The sequence below is a fragment of the Triticum urartu genome, chromosome 7A (assembly GCF_056163025.1).
Source record: "Triticum urartu cultivar PI428250 chromosome 7A, HENAU_Tu73, whole genome shotgun sequence".
In the NCBI taxonomy this organism is placed as follows: domain Eukaryota; kingdom Viridiplantae; phylum Streptophyta; class Magnoliopsida; order Poales; family Poaceae; genus Triticum; species Triticum urartu.
This window is the reverse complement of record NC_141879.1, coordinates 60,296,147-60,303,189: the sequence shown is the minus strand read 5'-3', so window position 1 is coordinate 60,303,189 and position 7,043 is coordinate 60,296,147. Positions and strand designations below refer to the sequence as shown.

At 53.3% G+C, this 7,043-nt stretch overlaps 1 pseudogene; it reads left to right on the top strand.

Annotated features, from left to right (window-relative positions):
* Nucleotides 1-306: 306 nt before the first annotated feature.
* LOC125527176 (protein STRICTOSIDINE SYNTHASE-LIKE 10 pseudogene) lies at nt 307-1,520 on the top strand (annotated as a pseudogene).
* Nucleotides 1,521-7,043: the final 5,523 nt, after the last annotated feature.

The window sequence follows — 7,043 nt, the reverse complement described above, 5'->3', positions numbered from 1 at the left end:
TGCGTGCACCATGAGGTGGCACAGGGTTTTAGATCCATGCACGACGGTCGAGTCGGTATGACGTCGTAGCTAGCTATACACTGTTGAAGACTTTTTCTTTTGAAATGAAACTATTGAAGATGAGATCATTATATAGAATAGATGGATCGATTGATCCGTAGAGTACAGGCAGGAGCTAGCTACACGTAGGAACCAGATGATGGATAGATTTTTCCTTGTACCCGGCCGGACTCGGTTGCCGATTCGAATCCAACTCGACTCGATTGCCTCCGTCCGTCTCGGCGTACGTGTGGATCATGCATGGGCCGACTCGGACCTGTAGCTGTCCATCAGAGTACATATAATAGGACATCTAGACACCTCCCTTCAATCCATCAAACCAAACCACATCCAGCAGATCGACACACACGGTACAACCAACCTCCATCGAACAGCCGACGTGATCGATCGACAAGCTTAAGGTAGCCGGCCAGCCAGCCAACATGGGCTGCAGCATGAGCCGCCTCCTCAAGGCCACCGTCGCTCTGGTCATACTTGTCCTTCTCTTCATGCCCGGGGCCATGGCAGCCGCCGCCGCAAGCTTCGACGCCTCCCGGGCACAACAGCTGCCCCTGCCGCCCGGAGAAGTGCACGGGCCGGAGAGCGTCGCCTTCGACGCTCAGGGCCGAGGCCCCTACAGCGGCGTCTCCGACGGCCGCATCCTGAGGTGGAATGGGCCCAAGCTTGGCTGGACAACATACGCCTACGGACCAGGCTACGACAGCGAAACGTGCACGACATCCAGGTTTGGCACGGAGGCGGACATAGAGAGCCGCTGCGGTCGCCCACTTGGTCTGCGCTTCAACCAGAAAACGGGTGACCTCTACGTGGCCGATGCGTACAAAGGGCTTATGCGTGTGCCGCCCGGCGGCGGGGAGGCCACCGTGTTGGTCGACCAGATTGATGGCATGCCGCTGCGTTTCACCAACGGGGTTGACGTCGATCAAGTCACCGGTCAAGTCTACTTCACCCATAGTTCGATGAACTACGACAGGTCAGAACACGAGATGGTCACCAAGACCGGGGACTCCACGGGCCGCCTCATGATGTATGATCCACGAACATCGGACGCCACCATGCTCCAACCAAGGATGACATACCCGAACGGCGTCGCGCTCAGCGCCGACCGCACACACCTCGTGGTCGCATCTACTGGCCCGTGCAAGCTGCTGAGGCACTGGATCAAAGGGGTTGACGCAGGCAAGTCCGAGCCTTTGGCCGACCTGCCGGGCTACCCAGATAACGTGAGGCCCGACAGGAAAGGAGGCTACTGGGTGGCGTTGCATCGTGAGAGAAATGAGTTGCCCTTTGGTCGTGATAGCCATCTTCTTGCTGTGAGGGTCGCTGCTGATGGGAACATAGTTGAGGAGATGAGAGGGCCAAAGAAAGTCAGGCCAACCGAGATCATGGAAAGAGATGACGGCAAACTCTACTTGGGCTCGGTGGAGCTTCCTTATGTCGGCATGGTAAAAAGGAAGTAGAGAAGTAGAGTATAGTAGATATAGGATGGATTTAGTTTCTTATTATTCTTGCAGCTAAATGTAACGCTCCAGTTTCTTTTTGTTATAGGCAAACTATTGTAATGCATATTTTTAGAGATCTTTTACAGTATACCTAAGATATATTAGCCATCCATTTAAGTGGAGAACGTTCCAGATTTACCAATACTACAACACGATTTGGGTAGTATGTATATTATGACGGTAGGGACATTTTGGGTGGTAATCAGTTAAAACTCGGCCAGGCCAAGGACGCGCTGAGGTCACCGACGCACGCAGGCGGACCCAGCAATTCGACGGAGCCGCCCACCACGCCGCTCGGTGGCGTTCTACTCGGACGCTCGGCGGCCTTTCTCCATCACACGGAGCCCCACGCCACAGACACCAACTCCGGCCATTGCTCCAAGATCAATTCCTTCCACGTGTCACCACTGGCGCCCATCATAAGCCCCCCTCCCTCACGAAGATAGCTCCGTCCCTCGTCTTTATCTCTCCTCCGGTTTCTTGTGTGTTTTGGTCATTCGTGCCGAGTGCTGGGTGTCTGTGCTAGCTTAACGATGGGTGTGTGCGCGCGGGGGGCGCGGGGGGCAATGGGATCTTCAAACCCGTGTCCATGCGGATTTTTACCCTATTAGGGGAAGGGGATGGACAACTTTCTATCCCCGCGGGGCTGTTCGTGGGTACATTATTAAACCCGGCATGTTTCGCGAGTTTGAACCCGTTTGAGTACTATCCGAACCCGAAATCCCACAAAACCCGTCAAAATACATTATTTAGCACGCATCGATTCATCCTGACTCAAGTGGCCAAAAGCCACAGTGCCCGAGCAGCCGAGCCCCACAGCATCGAGGCCCTGGAGTACAAATCAACCCCTCACTCGGTCGCTGTAGTGTTGCTCGCTCTTTAGGACTCTCTCTCCCGCACAACACGACACCTAAACCTAAACCTAAGTCCCCCAGCCGTCCCCTGCTGCTGTAATATGCTCCTGTTTTTCTTCCAATGTTGTTGTATTCATTGAGTGCTTGTGGGGACAGGTTCCCCGTGGGTTTTGAAAATCCGATGGATTTAGGGGACGGGCAAAAATTTAACCCCACACACGTTGATGGGGACGGGGACGGGTTTGCGATTTTCTCGTGGGGATGGGTTTGGGCAAGCAAAACCCGGTGGGTTTCATTCCCGTTGCCATCTTGACGTGTGCCATACGCCGTGTGACGACCGCAAGGTGAGCGCGGATATCGCTGGCAGGGTGGCCATGCGCAACAAGCGCCTCGACGTCCGAGAGCATAGCTTCCTCCTCGGCGCCATCCTCCGGTCCGGCATCGGCGAGGAGAGCTACTGCCCGCGCAGCATCCTGGAGGGTCGCGAGGATTCGCCCACCCACCAGGACACGCTGGACGAGATGGACGCCTTCTTCCACGAAGCCATCGCCGAGCTCTTCCTCAGGAGCGGCTTTGCGCCCCGCGACATCGACGTGCTGGTGGACACACCAAAGGAAAACGACGACGAGGAACGGAAGGACGCAACGAAGGGTTGTCCCCTCGAGAAGCAGTCAAAGCGGCGGCGTAAGCGCCGCCCCAAATCCCGCCTTGACAGAAATAATGATCATATAGATCCAGCGTTAGAGCAGGGCGAACCACTGCCGGACCATGGCAACACGGAGAATCAAACCGAACAAACCAACTCTGTCAAGGATAATAGTCTGGAGGACATAACACCGGACAGACGCCCGGAGCAACAAAATGCAGCGGCGGTGTGTCAGGATGCTGAAGGCTGGGGACGACAATGTGCAGATGAATTATATTTTAATTAATTATCTAAATCGTTACAGTTAAAAGTCAGAAAGGAGAAATTTACCCCTAATTGGGAATTATCAAGACCGTTGGATTAGTTAGTATGATGTACCGTAAAATATCTCTAAGAAATTTCGAACACGCTGCTCGTGTGTATCATATACTCTCTCTATCCCGCATTACTTGTCATAGAAATGAATGTTTCATTTCAGCGAAAGTAGTTCCAGACGAAGGGAGTACTAAAGAAGGAACCGGTTCTGCTAGAAAAATCATTTCACCTTATCTGAGGAATAAGGGCTAGTAGTTGCTGTCAAAAAGAAACTGTACACACTCCGTGCTGAGGGCGAGGTACGCCTAGGAGATGAAGCACGCGGACACGATGGAGCCGCTTCTTATGCTCACCGTAGTGCTTCTCCTTGTGCATGCCGTGAGTTCCCTGGTGCGCACGGCTATCGCCCGTCGGCGGTACTCGCGGTGCTACCTGCTGGACTACGTGTGCCTCAAGATGGCAATGGGGTCTTGAAACCCGTGTCCACGTGGATTTTTACCCTATTAGGGGACGGGGATGGACAACTTTCTATCCCCGCGGGGCTGTTCGTGGGTACATTATTAAACCCGGCATGTTTCGCGAGTTTGAACCCGTTTGAGTACTATCCGAACCCGAAATCCCACAAAACCCGTCAAAATACATTATTTAGCACGCATCGATTCATCCTGACTCAAGTGGCCCAAAGCCACAGTGCCCGAGCAGCCGAGCCCCACAGCATCGAGGCCCTCGAGTACAAATCAACCCCTCACTCGGTCGCTGTAGTGTTGCTCGCTCTTTAGGACTCTCTCTCCCGCACAACACGACACCTAAACCTAAACCTAGGTCCCCCAGCCGTCGCCTGCTGCTGTAATATGCTCCTGTTTTTCTTCCAATGTTGATGTATTCATTGAGTGCTTGTGGGGACGGGTTCCCCGTGGGTTTTGAAAATCCGATGGATTTAGGGGACGGGCAAAAATTTAACCCCGCAAACGTTGATGGGGACGGGTTTGGGATTTTCTCGTGGGGATGGGTTTGGGCAAGCAAAACCCGGTGGGTTTCATTCCCGTTGCCATCTTGACGTGTGCCATACGCCGTGTGAAGACCGCAAGGTGAGCGCGGATATCGCTGGCAGGGTGGCCATGCGCAACAAGCGCCTCGGCGTCCGAGAGCACCGCTTCCTCCTCGGCGTCATCCTCCGGTCCGGCATCGGCGAGGAGAGCTACTGCCCGCGCAGCATCCTGGAGGGTCGCGAGGAGTCGCCCACCCACTAGGACACGCTGGACGAGATGGACGCCTTCTTCCACGAAGCCATCGCCGAGCTCTTCCTCAGGAGCGGCTTCGCGCCCCGCGATGTCGACGTGCTGGTGGACACACCAAAGGAAAACGACGAGGAGGAACGGAAGGATGCAATGAAGGGTTGTCCCCTCGAGAAGCAGTCAAAGCGGTGGCGTAAGCGCTGCCCCAAATCCCGCCTTGACAGAAATAATGATCATATAGACCCAATGTTAGAGCAGGGCGAACCACTGCCGGACCACGGCAATGCGGAGAATCAAACCGAACAAACCAACTCTGTCAAGGATAATAGTCCGGAGGACATAACACCGGACAGACGCCCAGAGCAACAAAATGCCCATCAAAGGCTTGTTGGCACCGCGAGGAGTCTAAAAAGGCAGAAGCAAAGGCTCAAGGCGGCCCAAGACACACTCCAAATCAGATGGAGTAAAGTACTCAACACAGCAGTGAAGTATGGCGGTAATCGCCTCAACAAGAGCTACCCGAAGCGGAAGTTGCTACCTGAATTCGATGAGGAGGCCTTAGATCCCCCGCAACCAAAAATGAAAATGGCCACCTGGGCGGATAGACGACCTCACGGGCAACATGGAGTGGCAAGCAACGCCGCACAGAAGCCAATACGCGATCCACGCAAGTGCTCGCATCAAAAGGACGGAGCAACTAGATCCATCTATGGACCACGCAAGCGCACTCCAGCACACGATGCAACACACCAAACATCCGAACACCACGGCACGCCCAGATACAGGGGCGCCGAACACCCCCTATGTTTCACCGATGAGGTGCTGGACCATGAATTTCCAGAGGGATTCAACCCCGTAAACATAGAGGCGTACGACGGAACAACAGACCCTGGGGTCTGGATTGAGGACTATATCCTCCACATCCATATGGCTCGAGGAGACGATCTCCACGCCATTAAATACTTACCCCTCAAACTCAAAGGGCCAGCTCGGCACTGGCTTAAAAGCCTCCCGGAAAACTCCATTGGAAGCTGGGAAGAGCTCGAAGACGCTTTTCGGGCAAATTTTCAAGGGACTTATGTCCGACCTCCGGACGCAGACGATTTGAGTCATATAACTCAACAACTCGGAGAGTCAGCCTGAAAGATTTGGAACAGGTTTCTTACTAAAAAGAACCAAATAGTCGACTGTCCGGACACCGAAGCCTTGGCAGCTTTTAAGCATAGCGTCCGTGACGAATGGCTTGCCAAACACCTCGGCCAAGAAAAGCCGAGAACAATGGCAGCATTAACAAGCCTCATGACCCGCTTTTGCGCGGGTGAGGATAGCTGGCTAGCCAGATGCAGCACCAGCGACCCCAGTACATCCGAAGCTAGAGATGGAAACGGGAAATCACGGCGCAACAACAATAACAAACGCCGGAATAAAGAAGACAGCACGAAGAGCACGACAGTAAACGCCGGATTCAAAAGCTCTCGGCCAAGTCAGCAAAAGCCGCCCTCTAAAGGCGCCAGAGACGAATTGTCCAGCCTAAACAAAATTCTGGACCAAGTATATCAGATCCATAGCACCCCTGGTAAACCCGCTAATCATACCCACAGAGAATGTTGGGTCTTCAAGCAGTCCGGCAAGCTCAACGCCATACATAAGGGGGAGGATACACCAGGCGAAGACGAGGATGAGCCTCTCAAGCAAGACACTAGGGAACAAAAAAAGTTTCCACCAGAAATCAAAACAGTCAACGTGTTACACGTGATCAAGGGAAGCAAAGCACACTCCCAGAGAGACATGCCCAAGGGCCTATCACAGCGAAGTCCTACCACTGGTTGCCTCAAACGATCACTTTCGACCATCGTGATTACTCAGCAAGTATCCGGCGTGCAGGATGGGCTGCCCTGGTATTAGACCCAATAATTAACGGATACCACTTTACACGAGCCCTGATGGACGGTGGCAGCAATTTAAACCTGATATACCAGGATACAATCCACGAAATGGGGATAGACCCAACGAAAATCCGCCATAGCAACACTACCTTTAAAGGAGTAACGCCAGGCCCAGGGGCTCACTGCACGGGCTCCCTGCTACTAAAAGTTATATTTGGCTTCCCCGATAACTTCCGTAGCGAACATTTAACCTTCCACATTGCTCCGTTCTAAAGTGGTTATCAAGCACTACTTGGACGCGAAGCTTTTCCTCGCTTTAATGCAATACCGCATTACGCTTCCCTCACGCTCAAGATGCCCGGTCCACGTGGCATCATTACAGTGAACGGAAATATTGAGCGATCTTTGCGCGCCAAAAAGAATGTGATTGCATTAGCAGCCGCACACTAAAAACGGCCTCACAAACTAAAGCATTCGATAGGTCGTCAAGACCACGGACATGGTAAGACAAGTCTGGCGCAGCTATATGTAATTCATACCAGATT